At 41.6% G+C, this 20,032-nt stretch overlaps 1 protein-coding gene and 1 pseudogene across 3 annotated transcripts in view; both read left to right on the top strand.

Moving 5' to 3' along the window:
* The window catches only part of CHN2 (chimerin 2), a 282,816-nt gene that overhangs the window by 155,889 nt on the left and 106,895 nt on the right, over positions 1-20,032 (top strand). The window lies entirely within an intron of this gene.
* Positions 2,826-2,948, top strand: LOC121105966 (annotated as a pseudogene).

Here is a 20,032-nt window from a genome sequence, read left to right as displayed (position 1 = left end):
CGGGGTTAGGAATGTAGCAAAGCACTGGGCTGTTGATACTTGAAGCATCGAATCAATAGAGAACAAGATCACGACATATGTAATCAGAGATAGATCTATTTTACCTCTGCGTGTGTGCACACACATGCATGTGTGAGTGTGCGTGTGAGAGAGGGAGAGAGTGCACTTTTGTGCTTCTCAAAATCCTTGCGACCGTGTCCCTTGTCCCCTAAGCCAGGTGGAGTATTAGCAGTGGAGACGGATAGATGCAGATTAGCTTCACAGAAGCTCTTCCTAGGGTTCAGCTGAAACCCTTCAGACATCCAGTGGGATCTGAAGGGACCACAGATCTCTTTACCGCTGCCCTTGCATTGGAAGACAATGCCACAGACATCTTAGCAAAGCAGAGCTGTGTGCCACAAGCCACCACCATCTGCTGTAACTAAAGAACATAGTGCACGGATAGCTTTGTTTCCCACTTGTCTGTCTTTTTAACCAGCTTTTCACCTTCTGACTTTTATCAGCTTGATTCGTTAGTAAGTGATCCGGTTGATGCTGGACTCACAGGTTGCTTGCCTCTAGAAATTCCACATCCCATTTCTACTATGAAACGTCACTCGAAATGGGTATTCATCAGGTCCATTTCCTCAGCAGGCTGCACGGGGCCCAGCCAGCCAGGCAGGTGTCAGGTGATAAAGGGTCACGTGCGTTGGCAGAACAGGTGCTGCTTAGATGGGTGCCAGCAGGCGCAGCTTCAGCTCCCCTTGTCCTCCGGTGCCATGTTAACTGCAAGGCATTCCTGCCCACGTTGCTTGGCCTCCCAGGACTTGGCCTCCTTTGAGTGAAGGCACGGCCTCCTCTTGGCCACGATGAAACCACTGTTTCTGCTACAGGCGATGTTTGAGCGAATGTCTCTTTGCCTTGCACCGCACCTGTGTGCTCAGAGGGCGTGCCTAATGAAGTCGGAAAGCCTCCGGTTTGAGTATATGGCCAGAGAGACCGAAGCTTTATTAACACATTTACGTAACACCGTATGGGTGATTTCTTTTGAACAATGAGTTCATGAATTTTTTTTGTCTTTGTCATCTCACCACTCAGCCAGCTTTTAAGAGTCCATGTTTTCCTTCTATTCACAGTCCTGCTGTCCTCCTTCTTAGTCTTCAGCCTCTTTGCTCCCAGCCACTATGTTCCTGGCAAGCCTGCCGAGCTGTGTTACTCTGACATACTCCAACTGCTTTGTTTCTCTGGTGACTAATAACCTCCCAGGCTAGGGGCCCCTCTCCAGTTAGGATCTTCCCATTGAATGTGCTAAGCCCTCACAAGAGGACACCAAGTGAGTGTAGTCACCAAGATATGGAACACTGTTGCCCAAAGGTAAAGACACAGGCCAACATGACTTGAATGCTTGCTAGCTGTCAACAGATACCAACCACCTAATAGACTTTCCTGGGAAACTAGGTGGGTCGAGGGGACAGCCTGATTCAGCAGGCAAAATCCAATGAGCTTTGTAAACCCAGACAGGGGAGCCCAGCTACAGAGTCAGCTGGACTGGTTTTGAATTCATGCTCTTATCACTTTCTAACTACGTAACATAGAGCCAAGCACTTACTTTCTCAGGGAGATGAAGGTCTCCTCTACTCCAAGGGCCAGTATCTACTTGACGGGGTGCTAAAAATGGCGTATATGTGTCAAGTGTGTACAATAGTGCTTGGCCCATGATAGGTACTCAGTGTTCTGATTCAAGACAGATTCAGAAACCTGCAAAGAGGAGGCTCTGAGATACTCATTAGGGACAGAGTCAGAACAATGACAGTGTTCTCTGAATGCGAGAGCCGAAAAGACAATGATCGAGAACAAAGCAAGATGGCTGGATCAGGAATTAAACCACCAGGAAAAAAGACGTTGAGGAGGAGGAACAGAGCGTACAAGCAGCTGAACAACAGCTCTGGCGCCAATTAAGCCAGGCATGGTCAGTTAGTGAAATAACCGTTCATTGCTTTCTTGAGATTCATTGCTGTAAATTAATATTTATCGAGCAGCAACAGCACCTGGCACTCTACTAGCATTTCCTGTGTGCTCCTTGCCAAGAGATTCAAAACATCTTCCAGGATGCAAAATTCTCTCTTGCCCTTTCCGACAATTATCGATCAGTCATTCTGTAAGCAATTCATTAATTACCGAATGTGCGCCTGGGTGGTCTGAGGGGAACTGTGACTGTTGACTCCCAAATGTGTACCTCTAGCTAAGCCCTCTCCCCTGGTCCCCAGACACCCTGCTCCGTCTGTCTACTTGACCTCCTCAAGTAGACGTCGCACACCACCTGTAGCCTAACATTCAAAATAGAACTGAGCCCCCCATTCCGTTAAATGGCACCTAACTTCAGAGACCTGGACTCCTCTCTTCCCACCCTCACCCTTTTCTCTAGCGATTGTCAAATTTACCTCCAACTGTATCTGGCACTTGCCTACTTTCTCCTTCTCCACGACTGCCGCGTGGTTTAGGGTGATGGTTGTTTCTTGCCTGGATTATTGCTGGCGAGCAGCCTCCTGCCTGGTCTCCCTACTTCCACGGCTGGCCCTCTCCCTGAAGCCCACATTCACACACACACACACACACACACACACACCATTCACCAAACGGGAGCCATTCTTCTGAGTGCACCGCCCTGCAGCCCCACTAGCCTCCACTCCCATTCGTCAAACAAACTACAACATTGCTACGATAGGATCTGCAGATCTGCTCTCTGCCTGGAATTCTCCAGTGTTCTCTGCATGTCCAGGTTTCAGATTAAAGTTCACCTGATAGCAGAAGCCTTCCCTGAACCCCATAAAAATTAGCATCTCCATGGTGCAGTGCTCTCTTCTGAGCGTGAAGCTGGCTCTAGGTGTCGTTTCCACAACTGGCTGTTTCCATTGATGATCGTTCTTCTCCTCCTTTGCCGAGAGTAAGGGGAGAAGGACACAGTCTGACTGGTAAAAAAAAAAAAAAAAAAAAAGATAGCACCTCCCAACCATCAGATCTTTGTTGTATCATCCTGTTTATTTTGTTTGCGGTACCTAATACACTCTCTAATATAATTTCTATCACATTTAATTGTTTGCTTGTTGCTTATACATCTCTCTCCAGGAGAATACAGGCTCCAGAAACTTCATCGGTCATAATTGCATGGACTTGCCTAGCATTGAACCTAGTGCCAAGCAGCAGAGGGCAATCAGTGAATATATGGTAAAACGATGAAGAAAAAAATAGAGACTGCTAACATAAGGAATTTAGAATTCTCAAACTATTACTAATAGCGTATCGGATTTACCCAATGCTGTTATTAGGGTAGTGACTTGGACTTTTGGCAGTGGCTAAGGTTCTTACTTAAATACAGACTAATATTTTTTCCTGGAATATTCTATATTTCTTTTGGCCTTTCCAAAAGGCCAAAATTTCAAGATTTACTTGCATGACTAATTTAAAGTCAAGTTCCACTAGAATTACCTAAAGAATACACAATAAGTAGAAATTCTTTTGTGACTAAATGATTTGGTGTCATTTGTCTTTTTTGAAATTGCTGGAGTGAGTTTCATTTCAAAAACCCAATTTCAAAAAGGGAAATAAAACTACATACTGTTATTTCAAATTGTTCTCCCTTTCATGCAGCTTCACTTCCTCTCTCTCTTGCTGTAGAATAATGTATTTTGGAAAGTTTTGGGTTTTTTTTTTTTTAATGCAAAAGTGAACTGTAGGACTGAGATTTCCAGCATTCTCCAGAACCAGCTTTTTGTTCTTGATCATCAGAAATTAAGCCAAGTATACATGACAGTGGCCTATCTTAAATTACAGTAACACTTTATTTTACCTCCTAGCAAATTGTATTCACTTTTTAAATATCACTTTAAATACCCCATTTTCTGCGTTTTGTTTTTGTTTTTTTTTGGTGTCCTTAAATATCTGCCCATTTCACTTTCTTCTACCTTTATTTGTAAAAACTGTTCTTTTAAGCCTACAAAAGCATTTCACTTTATGATTACGCTTTTAAATTTCTGATTTACCGTACTTAGGTTTCGCAGTCTTATAATCTTGTAGCTTGAGGTGTTTATCTCGTCTTAGGCATATCTGGAAGATCTTAACAAGCCACATTGATTGACCATGTCATTCTCAACTAACTCAGTACATTTCAAATCAGATTTAAAGTAAACTCAGAGGGGTTTTCTACTATTCTATAATCCTCCCTCTTTTCTTATTTTATTCATTGAAAATAAACGTTTTTAAACCTATGTGCATTTGGGGGAGCATGGAAACTCTACTGATTCAAGACGTTTGGACAAGGTATGTCTCTAAAGTAATGAGATTGATTTTGCAAGCCACACACAAAAATCAATCCCATTACCTTTTAATTGGCTTTATGTGTAGTAATCAGAAGGCTAGCTCTTCCTGGTAAGAAATATTTCTGTTCTTTTTATCCTAGACTTTCTCCACTCGTCTTCTTTTTTCCCTTGCATATTGACACAACCTAGAATAAAAGCCTTTTTCCATCATACTTCTAGGCTTTCAGCTAACTCCGTAATGCAGTCAGGCTTTCTTCTTGATGTGATTTCATGTGAGCTTGACGTGCTTTGGTTGTAGACCTACTATAGTCAAGGGGGAAAGTCTTCTAATAAAACGAATGTTAGGAAAAAATTTTAGACAGATGAATTATATTTTTTCCAAATATAGAACCAAGAATTTTGTGCTTCCTTAAATAAAAACTTTCTTATGGATAAGTACTGCCAAAATACATAGCCCTTCAAAAAAGAAGTCACTCTCTTGAGAGTACTTTGAACTTCTTCTAATGTAATGTAGACCCTGCATGTTTGCACCTGTAAATATTTAGTCGTTTCCAAGTGATACCATGAACAGAGGATAAGGGGTTCCTGAGGACAAGCTGCTACAGAATTCAGAGACTCAGGGGCTCTGAGCCAAGGGGACAGGTGGGCTGAACTGGAAGGAGTCAACAAAGAATAGTATATATGCTGAAGCACAAATTGAGGCAAAAATGGAAGGTTTCTGCTTAAAACCGAATAAGGAAAATGAAGGGGGAGATTAAACAGTGATTGACAATAAGTAAAAGTTCTTGAGAAGCTTCCTTGATCTCCTTGGGTGATTTTTATTTCTGAAAATCAAATTTGAAACTGTGTATTCCTTTATAGAATTACTTGAGGTGAAATACTACATTGTGTAGTTAGTTGTTTTAGGAAGAAAAGAACAACCGAGAGCATCAGGGATTACAACACAAGCTGTCTTACCCTTACCTCACCTGTGACAGCCATAACCCAAGATACATCACTCCCTGATGAGGGGCAGGAGTGGGTGGTCCAGACTGCAACACAGCGGTCATGAGGAGGTGCTGGCTTTCGTAGGGCCAACCAATGCCTCACTTCCACAGCAGCTGCTGTCCAGAACAGCCCACAGTATGTCTGCTCTGTGACTCAGAGGTCAGGTCCAGCAAAACTTCAGGTGTGGCCAGGGTTATCCAGAAAGGGGAGCCAGTTACAAAGCACTGGGTGCCCTAGTGAAGTTTTAAAGACATGCTTCACGTTTACTCACCCGGTTAAACGTTAACTGAGAAATAATGCTGATAAAGTTTAAGCCACACTTGGCCCTGGGCAAGCTTCGTCTCCCAGGCTAGTATGGTCTGGCTAACCAAGCAGTGAGATGTTTGAAAACAGATTTGTAATCTTGACTCTACTTTCCATCAGAAAAGCGTAGATGGTATAATCTCTGACCATCCTAATTCTAATCGGACTACCCTAAATGATACTGCCGAATTACTTGTCAGTCTTTTCACGGTAATGAGAATTAACAGACTTAGAGTGCTTGCTGTGCCCTGAGTGCTGGGTTAGAGTTTTACACATGTCATTCTTCATGGGAATTCCAAGAGGAGATGAGACAAGCAGCACAAGGATGGCAGACTCTGAGTCAAACCCAGACCGAACCTCGGACTGGCCTTCTAACCCAGTGCTTCTCAGCTGTGGTCCCAGGACCAGTGGCTACAGCATCATCTGGGAACTTGTCAGAAATACAGATTCCCTGGCTCACCCCAGGCCTTCTGAATCACAAACCTGAAGATGGGGCCCAGAAATCTGGGTTTTAACAAGTCCTGTAGGTCATCCTTATGCTCGCTCAAGTGTGAGCACCACTGTTGTAACAGTGTTCTCGTGCCCTCTGTTTTCTATGTCCTGCTCCCTTCCCTGTACTCTAGGATAGAAGACGCAAGATGCTTTGTCCCCGATGACGCTTCCTGTTTGCTTAGCACTGTGCTAGACTCTTCGTGAACTTCAAAGTGGATGCCAAGTCACCCCATAGCCTTCTTTTGTTGTCTAGATATACTTCCTCCTGAATGTTATTTTCCACCCTTTAAAAATATTTTGCTTTTGCCTTTCTTTGCTATGTCTAGCTTTCCCGTACCCTGGAATGTTGCAGAGGCCCAATATGAATCCTTATAGGAGTATGGTCAGTACTTAATTTAGCCTGGTTTCCTAAACCCACCCCATCCCCCGGTTTGTTATACATTTTAGTGTGACACTATGTTTGCAATTAAAAAATATTTAAATTCCATTCTAATATGATTCATACTCATGTTTGTTCATATTCAGTACATACTGTTATGAACTCCAGCTCTTTTTAGATGTTTTCCTTATCTCATGACTATGCACAAATCCTTGATAATTTACTCTTGCTTTTAATGGACATTTCCTTGGGGCGCCTGGGTGGCGCAGTCGTTGAGCGTCTGCCTTTGGCTCAGGGCATGATCCCAGCGTTCGGGGATCGAGCCCCACATCAGGCTTCTCCTCTGGGAGCCTGCTTCTTCCTCTCCCACTCCCCCTGCTTGTGTTCCCTCTCTCGCTGGCTGTCTCTCTCTCTGTCAAATAAATAAATAAAATCTTTAAAAAAAAAAAAGAAATGGACATTTCCATGAATGAAAATACCAAATCCGTTATCGTTACGTCAGGAATACTTTGAACACATGTCTATATCCCAGGGTGGTAGTCTCTTTACTCAGTAGATCCTCTGTGTGCTTCACGAGCGTTTCTCAGTTCAGGATTGTAGGTGGCTAATTGGCTAATAAAAGTCAGTCCAGCACCGCTACTCTCCTGGCCCCACCTCTGTGCCTCAATCTACCACTCCCCTCATCGTCTCCAGGCTGACACTGAGCCATTGGTAATCCATCACCTTTGGCTGTGTCCTTTAACAAACCACAGTGTCACTTGACATTAGCTCTAAGTACACTGCATCTCCCTGTCTTGTTGGACAGAATAGCAAGCTTTACTTTAGCGATGGTATCTCTTTCTTCCTCCTTATTTACATAGCCAGTGTCATCTCCCCATCCACTTGGAAGGAAATTGAACAGCCTTGGCACAGCCGAACAAAGGCCTATTGGTTGCCATCCAGCACCTTGTGTCCTTCTAGGTAATTACACATTGATTGTTTGATGAATCGTTCTCCTATCTTCCTGGGTATTTCTACCAAGCCTGTAATTACACTTTTCTGGTTTGTCCCTTTGCTCTTGTTGTGGTCCTCAGGGTTCCATGACGTCTCAAAGACCATGCTTAACGATGCTTCCACAGTACCTTTCATTTCGAGGATGCAGGTCAGATCCCTTAAGGTTTCAGTCTTAGTCTGTTTAACAGTATACTTCAACCATTTTCTGCCTTAGTTCTGTTCGATTTTTAAGTTGGCACCAGTATCTCGTAGATTAAAAATTAATGATTCTCTCTTCGCAGTACAGTAAGAGATGGAAGGGCACGAATACAAAGAGACGATTTGACCCACCATTAAACAAAAAGGCCTTGGAGGCATTGACAGGCTCTAAGTTTTGAGCTAACAATAAGATGTCCTGACACCGATCGTAAAGAATGGACTCTAACATTTGTTAGTCTAGCAGAGGCGTTGGCAGACTATAGCCCGTCGTCGATTTTGGTAAATCAAGTTTTAACGGAACACAGCAATGCTCACTCCTTTACATATTGTCTGTGGCTGCTTTCATGCTCCCACGGCAAGTGGAGCACTTGAAATAGACTGTTTCAAGTACTGTGGTCCTTAAAGGATGAAGTATTTACTATCTAGGCCTTGCCAGAAAAAGTTTGCCCTTAGTCCTACACTGTAAGTAACTTGGAAGAATGAGTTAATATATTTAAAGCACTTAACCGTGCCTGTCATTTACATATGGGAACCACTGGTCTTTAATTTCTACCATCTCCCAAGAACTATATAGATGTTAGCAAAAGAGAGGGAATCTTAGGCCTGTTATTCAGGATGAATTTGATCCCAAGCCATTTTAAGAAACATTTTGGCCTTCATGTCTAACATGTGTAAATTGATGGACAAGGCCAAGGCAGTGACAACAAGCAGGTACTCTTCTACCAGCTTTCTTGTGGCCACTTTTCTCCCATCAAGAAATGGTGGCCTGTTAGAAAAGGTGACCCACCCCATAAGCAGGAAATTAAAGAGGGGTGTAGAGTCTGTTGATCCAGAAATGCCACCCGAACATGTAAACAAACTCGCATTCTTTGATCTCAAGAACAAAGCTGGTACTACCCCCCCCATGAAAAGTCTATATGTTATTGAATTCTGATGAATGATTTGCATGCTGACGCATTTGGGAGAAAGAGGGCTATGTCTGCCCCTGACTATGAAATACATCCCCTTAAAAAAAGTTGAATTAATGAATGGATAGAGGGATGAATAAATAGGTATGTCATAAAGCAAGTACAGCAAATATTATAGGATCTAAGTGGTGTGTATGAATGTTTGCTATAAAAGTCTTTCAGTTTTTCGGTATGTATGAGCATTTTCATAAGAAAAGGTCAAGAAGAGAAAACAGAGATTGTTTGTGCAAGAAGAGTGATGGCAGGATATGCCCTGGCCCAGGGGACAAAAACAACCTCTTGGATGCGTGACCCTGAACAGCAGGGGTGTGTCTTATGTCAGGGCTGCTGGAAGCACCATAAAGCGATAGCTCAAGGATGTGTAACGCGGACTAATTCGCCAGAAAAAGAATTCAAAAGCAAGACATTTATTAATAAGGCACTTTCAGTCTTATTTATTACCATACAGGGAATAATTTTAGGGGGGAATGCCTCTTCCAGAAATGCTAAATTAGGTAATTTTTAAAAATAATGGAGAACAGGCTTCCAAATTTTATGGCATCATCACCATATAGAGGAATGAGTATTGGACCTGAAATCAGGGACTGCGTTTCCTAAATCTGTCAGCCCTGGGTAGGGCTGTGAGCAGGCTCATTTACCACTCTGAACTGCGGCTTTCTTGTCTATAAGAAGGAGGCAGAGATACATATCTCACCTTCCTTTGGGGAGAACAAGTGTTGAAAACATTCTGAAGGCCCCACTGATCTCATCAGACAATGAGTTCTCAATCGGAGTGATATTAACCCCAAGGGTGAGGGGGCAACATCAGTCCTTAAGGGAGCACACTCTTCTAATGTGTAAAGCACAGGTACACATACAGAACATAAACAGATACACAGTCTGTCTGTAGTATTAAAATTCCATTTGGGAGAGATGACAAGGAAAAAAGCATGTAAAATGGTTCCAAAGAGAGATTATAATGCAAAAAAGATTGAGGACATTTCGGTAGACAGTCTTTCATTTCTACCACCTCCCTAGTTCTGTCTGCCATTCTTTTTTTTTTCAGGTGGATTAATTTTATTCATCGGTTGGAACACATACATTTGAATACTTACACTGAATACTTACATTTAAATACTGTTACTCTAGAAGGAGGGAGAAAAAAACTGAGGAGAAGAAAGAGAATGATGGGCATTCTTTGCCTTTTCCAAAGCACATACAGGACCACTTAACCCAAACACTATTAAGTTCTGAGGGAAGGAATTTACTAACAAGAATGAGGAATTAAATGAATATACTCACCCAATCTTTTTTCCCCTAGAAATTTAATGGCAGCATTAAGTTTTCCTTGATTTGATTCAATTCTGTTGGGTACTTCAAGCTTTTTGAACCTAAGAGGTATTTGGAGAATTTAAAAAGAGTTCCAAGGAGAATAACAAAGATGAATTAAGGATTGAAAATAAGATCTATTTTAAAAAATTAAAAGAACAAGAATTACTTAGTGGGAGGAGGAACAAGCAATTAGGTGACAAGGAGATGGCTTTTGAAAGTGGAAACCTTATCCTATGGAGAGTAGTCTCAGATTTTCATCTGCACCAAAGACCAAAGGAAGAAGGAAAATGTATTTTGAAGCAAGAAGAATATGAGATTAGTTGTTAACCTAAAATTTCTATGCATGATTAAGTCCTGAATTTTGATTCTTCTTTATGGGATTTTTAAAAATACGGTGTTGGTCTGTAGGAAGTATCAGGAAGATGGACAGATGGACCCATCATGTTTGATTTTCCTGCCCTGGTGGGAGGCCAGCCAGCCAGTCTGGCCAGTATGGCTGACCTCCATCGGATTTGGCTTGATGGGAGGAAAGCGCCATTTTATGTGGAGCTGTGGCCTCAGGATGCCAGAGGATGAATACGAAGCCCTAGCCAACAGTGCCAGGGCAGAGTCAGAGCAGTATACCTAACTGGGTTGTCCACACAAGGAAGACTCAAGGTGGGTGGTGGGAGCAACACAGGAAGCCAAAAAATGAGTGACAAGGAAGATGTGACAAGGAAGATGTAGCAAGGAAGACTGGGTCAAATGAACTGCTGGTAAGATGCACTGGGCCAGCTAGAGAGAGGAGTGCCACCCATGGGTAGGCTTTTGGGTGTTCTTGGAAGCCTACAGTGAGAGTAGGATCAAAATTCACATAGACTTGATCAAAATCCATGTAGACTGGGTCAAAATCAATATAGAAGTCTTAGGAAGATATCCCAAGGTTCCAGGAAGGTATTCATTCTCTCCATGTTTTGGAACTGCTGCCCAAATTTGTGCTTCCCAGTACTGATATGTGTGTCAGAATCCCCTGTAGAGCTTGGTAAACATTACAGCCACCCTGGCTCCAGCCTTGGAGATAGGGACTTAATGGGAATATCACTTAGGATTCTGTTGTGGGCAACAGAAATCAATTCTGGCTAAATTTAGAGAAAAAAAAAATGGGGGATGGAGGTTAGTTGGAAGGATATTAATAAATTACCTTAATGGAAAGAAAAGCTGAACAAAGGGCTTTGGGAAGGATATGTCAAGCAGGACATCTCCAGGGATCCAGGAAGCAGGACTGATGCAGTTCCAGGCAATAGAGTATGATGGCTAGTGGTCCAAGCTCCAGGATAATATAGTCTTCTTTTCTGCTCTGCTTCTCTCTATCTCAGTTCATCCTTTGGAAATGGGCATAATAGATCTTACCTACTAGATAGTCATGAGGATTGAATGGGTCAATATATGTAAAGAAAGTGCTTACAATAGTGCCTTGGCACAATAAAAGTTCTAAATAACTATTAGCAATTATTACTGTTGTTTTATTGTTGCCATGCATGCGAATCAACTCCAACAGAGCTGTCTTTCAGACAGGTACTTCCATTGAAGCAGAGTTCCGTGCAAGATACCTTGTTTGGTACCAGGACAACAGAAAAAGATGGGAGCCTTTCCCTCAATGAGCTCACTTCTAGAGGTCATAAAGACCAACAATCCCAGTTCCACTAAGGTTATGGCCCTAACTCAGGCCTTAAGTTCAGAGGGAAGGTAAAAAATAATACCTAAGCTGGTTTGAGGCAGCCAGGAAAGATTTTCCCAAGATGGCAGCATTTTACCTCTTATTTATTTATTTTTTTACATTTATTTATTTATTCATTCATTCATTCATTCATTCATTTTTATTGAAGTATAGTTAACATTCTATGTTACATTAGTTTCAGGTGTACAGCATAGTGATTCAACAAATTTATACATTATGCTATGCTCACCACAAGTGTGGCTACCATGTCTCGCCATACAATACTATTATAATACTATTGACTATATTCCCGGTGCTGTACCTTTTATCCCCATGAGTTATTCATTTCATAACCAGAAGCCTGTATCTCCCACTCCCCTTCAACCATTTTGTCCATCCTCCTCATCTCTGGCAACCATCAGCTTGCTCTCTGTATTTATGGATCAGTTTCTGCTCTTTGTTTGTTTATTCATATGTTTTGTTTTTTAGATTCCACGTGTAAGTGAAATCATACAGTATTTGTCTTTCTTTATCTGATTTATTTCACCTAGCAAAATACCCTCTATGTTTATTCCTATTGTCACAAATGGCAAGATCCCATTCTTTTTTTTAATGACTGAGTAATATTCTATTGTGTATGTATAATATATATATATATATATATATATACCACAGGAAATAACAAGCATTGGCAAGGATGTGAAGAAAAAGGAACCCTCGTCCACTATTGGTGGGAATGCAAGCTGGTGCAGGCAGCCACTGTGAAAAACAGAATGGAGGTTCCTCAAAAAATTAAAATTAGAATTACCACACAATCCAGGAATTCCACTACTGGACATTTGCCCCAAAAGTGCAAAAACACTGATTTGAAAAGATACATGTATCCCTATGTTTATTACAGCATTATTTACAATAGCCAAGACGGAAGCAGCCCAAGTGCCCACCAATAGATGAATGGATAAAGAAGAAGCGGTATATATATGCAATGGAATATTACTCAACCATAAAAAAAGAAAGAAATCTTGCCATTTGTAACCATGTGGTTGAATCAAGAGGGTGTAACGCTAAGTGAAATGTCAGTCAGAGAGACAAATACCATATGATTTCACTCATGTGGAATTTAAGAAACGAAACAAATAAACAAAAAACCACTCTTAAATATAGAGAACTGGTGGCTGCCAGAGGGGAGGTGAGTGGAGGAATGGGTGAAATAGATGAAGGAGATCAAGAGTAACTTATTGTGGTGAGCACTGAGTAATGTACAGAATTGTTGAATCATTATATTGTGCACCTGAAACTAATATAACACTGCATGTTAATTATACTTGAAACATAAATAAGTAAAAAGACAATTTCCCTCTTATTTTTCAGATCAGTGAGATTTGCCAGGTTAAGGCATAGATGGGTTGGAGAGCAAATATTAGAATTCCAGGCGTAGGAAATACCCTGTCCAAAGAATGATCGGAATGTATGACTAAACAGGATGTGTTTCAGAAACTACAAGGATCTCTGTGGCAGGAACATAAAGAATTGGGGAATAAGGATGTGGAGGGCAAGAGTGTGTGTACTGCTAGGGACGTATTCGGGATACACAAGCAAGACCATGCTAGGAAAAGCCTGTCTGCCATTCATTTATCCACTCAACAAATATTTATTGAGCACCTACCAGGTGCCAGCTCTGTTCTAGACTCTGGGGATAATAGCAATAAGCAAAACATAAAAGTTTCTATCCTTGCGTCGTTTCCATTTGAAAGAGAAAGATTGGCAATAAACACACAAGTAAAATATGCAGTATGTCAGATGATGACAAGTGTCACAGGAAAAAATAAGGCAGAAAAGGGAGAGGGGGTATGCCGAGGTGAAGAGGTACCACTTTTAAGTAGGGTGGTCTGGGACAGACTCACTGAGTTGTGTAGGTTTGACTACTTGGCAATGGGGAACCAGTGAAGAATTCTGAGCAGAGAACTTGATGAGATTGGCATTTTCTGACTTTAGTATGAAAGACAGATTGGAGGGTGATGAAAGTATAGACAGGAAAACCCATAAAAAGGCTATTTCAGTGGTTTGGGTGACTAGATAGCACAGTGGACATGGAAAGAAAGAGACCATTTCAAGAGTAAGGAATGACATACAATGGGCAGGATTTAGTGGCCGAGTACAGGTGGGATCGGGAGGGAGGAAGGAATCTGGGATGCCGGTTTGTGGCTTGGGCGCTAGGTGGATGATGCTCTGGTGGGACTATTCGGAGGGATGAAGAGGAAAGGAGATTGGCCATCACACGTGATAGAAGAGCTGCTGGTAAATGTCAGCTCACGCAGGTCTCCAGAATGGGCACTTTTAGGAGCCTAACAATTTGGGGGCAGCCCACCTATTTATTATAGCAAAATCAGTGTTTTTCCTGAGTGCGTCACCTCTGTTGTCCCGTGGACAGTTTCCCTTCTTTCTGGTATCAAAAAAGACTACGGACTTTGGCATCCATCAGATGTTGGTTTGGATCTCCTCTCCACGCCACTGCGTGATCTTCAAATAATCCAATCATATGGGCTTGTCTCAGGTGCCGTGTGACTTGCTTTTTGGGAGAACCGTGGCACACATACTGAAGAGGCCTGTTAAGCGTTGATCCTCCTCCGCTCCTCCCAAGCCCGACCCTCCAGGGTTCTAAGTCAGTGTCCGTAGGTCTGAACCTGGAGAAAAACAGAGGCAGGAACAAAGGGCTGATGTGCGAGGTGGGGTATTTGCATGTGTGTGTCTGGGAGTAGTTGCCCCGCTATTATTTTTCAAATCCAAACACAGCTCATTTGGGTAATTCACCTTCCTCTTTTATGATGAATATCTTGTATGGTTGCTTATATAATGAAACCTCAAGACATCACTGAGGTATTGGACAGCCAGCCATTCAGCTCCCCGGGTGGAGCGGTTCCTCTGTGACTTGGGGAGCCATGTGTGGTGGAAGTTTTGTTTCCAAGCCAGTGATCAGGGCAGAGTTTCAAAGGAACATGCTGTGAGGCATGAAATCCCATAGCAGTAAGGGATTTAAACATTAGTTTCCATGTATGCATAGCATGGATGGTTACTCCCAAGTAATACATTTTTTCTTAATGTTTTTTATATTTCAGGTTGTTTACAGTTTTTTCAAGGGGGAGCTGGAAGGAGGGTTTCCTTCTTTATCTTCAGTTTGGTATTTACCTAGGCTATTTCCCTGAGTAGTTGGAAGTGTCAGTCTTTTCTTAAAAGCTACTTTTGTAAATTATTAGTGTTCTCATAAATAAATATTTCCTCTTATCTTCCTTTTACTCCACTTGGTGTATTTAAAGTATTTACTGCTTGTTTATATTTTGGTCCAACAAATTATTTTGAATAACCTTTCTTGGGAATGCTCAAGAGTCCAAAGTTCCTTTTTGTCTCAAACAGGGTCTCTCAGGCTCGGCACCATCGATATTTTGGCTGGAGTAATTCCTTGTTGTAGAAGGGGCTGTCCTGTACTTTGCAGGATTTTCCCAACATCCCTGGACTCTACCCACCACATGCTAGTAGCACCCTTCCCTCATGACAATCAAAACTATCTCCAGACATTGCCAAATATCCGCTGGGGAACAAAAACACCACCCACCCTCCCAGTTGAGAACCGCTGGTCTAAAATTCTTTTACTTCTTATTTGTTCTAATATTATCACTGATTTTTACATCACAATTCCTGGAAAAATCTGAAGAAAAAAAAAGGAGACAGAAAACAAACCAAGTGAATGGGAACTGCTCTGGTCCTGAGCACCCCTAATCTGATATACTGTGTATGTCTATAAGTTCGCAGAATATTTACACCAGGTTATTAAAGTGCCCGACTTGTATCTACTTACAGAACTTTGGAAAACTATTGGTAACCTTTTAAGGAGATTTATTACAGAAAGACCGGCCAGTAGATATTTTTATAATACATTGCAATCAAGACAGGAAGGAATTTACCCCATCAGTGCCCCATCAGAACTCTAGAAGCCTTAAAGTAATGCTGTAAGGAAAAAGGCTTTCAATTCTAGATGAAAAGAAACCGGAGTTTTTAAGTTTGCTCGACTTTCATTCTAAACCATGCACTTTGACTACAAGAATATAAATCTCAGTACTTGCATTTTCTTTCTGTCCTTTTCAATAGAGAACTTTGATTTTTAATTAGAAGGGAATTATCCATACTTATTTTTTTCTGGATAAAATTACCCAGTATCACCAATATAAATCCCCCCATCAAAGCCTTTTCTCCTGAACTTGATCTGTATCTCAGAAAATTCAGTAGTCTAACTGCCCTGTGTAGGAGGTTGCTAAATTGGGTTTTAAAATTATTTCTATTAAGTAAAAACTTAGCATATACCAGCTGCTGAGGGATTATAAAAGCTTTGTTTTTTCAATAATTGGAAACCTTGTTTACAGAGGACTCACAATATTCTTCAAATGTCTTTGTGTTGAATATAAAAGAACTTGTGTTTATCTAGGCAATGATAATCTGACTATAAAGCAAACTCATTTAAGGATTATGCTTCCTGTCTCTCACTATGCAGCTGTCACCCTACTGTTCTCTCAAGCTTTGCAAAATGCTGAGAATTATTCCTTGAAATCAGAAGAATAAATTGGAAAATAAACCAGGTAGCTGGGAATACATGAAATTTTAAATTACAGGGAAATAGTGGAGAGACCCAAAGTATCACTACAGGTAGGCAAATTTATGACAAATTCTCATTTGTTAACTCGTTGGCAGAATTCAGTTCATTCCAAAGAGATTTTAGAGTGTTCAATCCTGGCAAAGAAAAGTTAAGGACAATTCAGATAATCTAATATTTAACCGAAGTGGAGAATTGTGAGCCTGCCAACGAAGGCCTCCGCATTGGTTGGTACATACTCGGAAGAAGCTGGGAATTACGGTCATTCAAGGTGGCTGTGCTGGGTCTGAAGCCCCTTACTAGTTCCGCGACCTAAGGCTGGTTACTTAGCGGCTGTCTGCAAATAATAGCCCTCACTTACCTCATAGGGTTGTTTGGGGACTTCAATGAGATACACATGTGAAAGCCTAAGGACAGTTGCTGGCACAGGGTAGGCACTGCGTAAATGTGAACCTATCACCGCAATGTTCCCAGCCCTACGGTTCTTTACGTGCATTATCTCATCTGAGCTTTATTAAAATAGTACACTTTTATAACTCCACTTTTATTGGAAATTGAGGAAAATGAGATGCAAAACTGTTTCATAACCTACTCAGGGTCACACAGCCATTGAATCGACACCAGGGCTCTGCCTTCACAATCTTTGCCTCATTCTGCAAACATGCAATGAGCACAGGCATCCTTTGCTCTCCAAACACTCGCTCTCAGAATATCTGCAGCAACAACTCGATAGAACATTTTAGCCAAAATCATCCTCCCGGCTAAAAACCTGCTGTAACAAGTTCTCACCTGCTATGGTAAGTTCTCAGGAGCAGGGCAGCTTCTCCAACTTTCATGTGCACGTGACTCCCCTTCCAAGTGCAGATGCTGCATTTCTATCCAGCTCCCCGGTGAGGCCCGTGCGGCTGGTCCCAGGAGCACGCTTTGAGGAGCAGGGAGCTAGGAGACGGAAGGGGGCTGCTCGAGTATCTCACTGTTCCCCTGATCGACCTGGTTTTGTGTTGAAGCACATCGCACATGATAGCCATAAGTCTCTCCACTTTTTCCCTGAGGGATTAGCCCTTTGGTATTTGTTTAGGCCACATACCAGGGGGCACTACCCCTGCAGGTCTAACCCAGATAGTATTTCTTTATGGTACCTGTTCGGGATAGGATAATGAGGTTCCCATTCTCTTCAGCAGTGGACTGCACACCAAATACCTGTTAATTACTCCGTTAAGTGTTAAACAATTATGTAATTGGGCTTTAAATATTTTATGGTAGGCAGAAATCCTTATCAGATTGTTATATAGTTATTTAAAGGCATTTTAGTAATATTTGGGAAATCCATATTTTTGCATAAATTACTTTTTTCTATTTAAGATAATGGGATATAGGCTCTTGCTGTTTGACACTTTGCTGCCTGACACATTTTTAAGAGTGGATTAGATTCAGAGAACTACACTCATTCTGTGCCAGACCAGAGGCAAAATCCTGGGAATGTAATGATGATAAAGACCAAAATTGCTGCTTCGGAAAACTCGTAAAGTAGTTAGAGAAGAAATAGGCAAGTATATATTTAAAATATAAAAAGAGCTGTGAGAGCACAGAAAAGAATGAGCCTAATATAACACTGTTATGTTAATTATACTTGAATTAAAAATTTAAATATAAATAATTAAAATAAAAGAATGGCCTAACTTTTCTTCCTGTGCAGGGAGGCCTTTTCTGGTTACCAGTGATAGCTAATAATCATTGAATTGCTCTGTGTCCCAACCACTGCTACAAGCACGCTGCATGTATTTATTCATTTAATTATTACAACGACTCAGTGAGGCAGGTGTACTTTTATTATCATGTCCATTTTAAAGATGAGGGAACAGAGGAACGGAGAGATTAGTAACTTGCTTATGGATGCACCGACTGGGCGTCAAAGCCAGACAGTGAGGGTCTAGAGCCTGCCCTTTCAACCATCGTGTGATCTGCCCCTAGTTTACTAAAAGGACGTTCAGGATCTTAAAATAAGAACATGTGAAAAGCAGTGGACATGTTGGAGAGAGCAAATTATGGAGCTGCAAGTAACTCTGGTTGGTTGGAGCGTAGGACGAATGTGGGGTGATGAGACCCTCTGCGGGAAGCCATAACATTTGCATTGGCACACGGTGTGTGGAGGGTATGAACAGGACTAGATGGGACTAAAACCATTTTCAGTAGTCAGAGTACTGGCAATAATTATATTTGAGGTGTGACTATGAAGTCATGAAATAAACTTGAACACGTGTATTATGTGAGTGTGGTCCGTTTCCCATCATCGTCTTGGGTAGCTGTGTTTTATTTCTGCTGAGGTCCCATTGCTCAGTGCATGTTGGGAATGTCTCTTCTAAAATACCTTCAGAACAGGACACAGTACAGATTTCATTATCTTGGATCATGCCTCGTTTTTGTCTCAAATGTATTTCCTGCTTGGATCACTTCCCTTTTTACCGAATTTGGCTCTGAATAACTTCTGCCTGTTTGCTGAAATAACAGCCACTCTCAACTCAAAACAAATATATTGTTCCCATATACTAGTGATTCTGACTTTAGTGTATGCTTAAACATTATCTAGGGCTTTATCAAAGAACACATTGCAGTACGCCCCTCAGTAATTCTGCTTCATTTGGTCTGAAGGAGGGAGGAGGAGTAGATTCCTAATCTGTAATCTTTAAGAAACATCCTGAAGTTTTTGTTTTGAATGACCAGACCACACTTTGAGAAAGGCAGCTGTAAGGATATTCAAGAAAAAGTGTGTTAAGTCTTCAGAAAGTTCCGAAAGAGGAATTCCAAAATGTTATGATCAACGCTGACATCAATGGCAAGTGTTACCCACCTCGGGGGACTAGTCTCCCATAGATGATGCTTTTGTAGAATAAAGTCTTCAATTCTATTTTTTAGAAGAATCTGCATAGTTACACCACATAGACCGAATTCACCTGTGCTTCGGGGAGACCCATTTCATGCATGTGTTTGCTCACTGATAATCTGCTCAGTGTTCTTCCGTAAAGAGAGGTGTTCCTTTCTGAACAAGATGGTAGACCATCTAAGGATCCAGGATTTTAGGGTTCAGCAATATATCTACAAATTATTAGATTTTTTTTGTTTTGTTTGCTTAAAATGGTGGGCTTCCTTCACTTCTTGGAGATCCAATTTCTGTTAGTCATCTCCACGGTGACCAGGTTCGCCAAGGTGGTGGGTTGTCCAACTCCAGCTGTTGTCCCGAGATAATCAGCGGCAGGAATGCTCCAGAACCAGCCTTCTTTCATGATGGGATTTGTTACATTTTTGTCGCTTGCTGAATCCATGTGACTACCTAAATTAGCCCTCTATTTTTTGATCGAGTTCTTTATTTTAACAAACAATCTTCAATGAGAATGTGAGAAGAGCTTCTGAGCTGCCTTTCTTTTTATTTATCAACTGTCTTCTGTTTTGTTCACCGAAGAGAATCTTGTACAATTGGAAACAAATTCAGTGCTGTGTCTTCTTTAATCAATCTACATTTCACAGGTCGGTCCTGATTTTGCCAGTGGCTGACACAGAGCCGCACCCGGGGACTGAGTCAGGCTTCCTCCCGGCATTACTGGGTCACAGTGTGGAGGCTACTCGTCGGTCTCGGCAGGTCCTTTGTTCCACACCCAGCTGACTGAGTTTTGTCTGGATATGAGGATCCAGTATTATCCACCTTGAAAACATGTGGATGTTTTATGATTTTTCTAGGGCCATTTAACTTAAGCTCTTGACTGGTTAAAAGCT

This window comes from Ursus maritimus, unplaced genomic scaffold (assembly GCF_017311325.1).
Source record: "Ursus maritimus isolate PB19 unplaced genomic scaffold, ASM1731132v1 scaffold_3, whole genome shotgun sequence".
NCBI lineage: Eukaryota > Metazoa > Chordata > Mammalia > Carnivora > Ursidae > Ursus > Ursus maritimus.
Note: the sequence above shows the minus strand (reverse complement) of the source record. Positions and strands in the feature narration are given on the sequence as shown.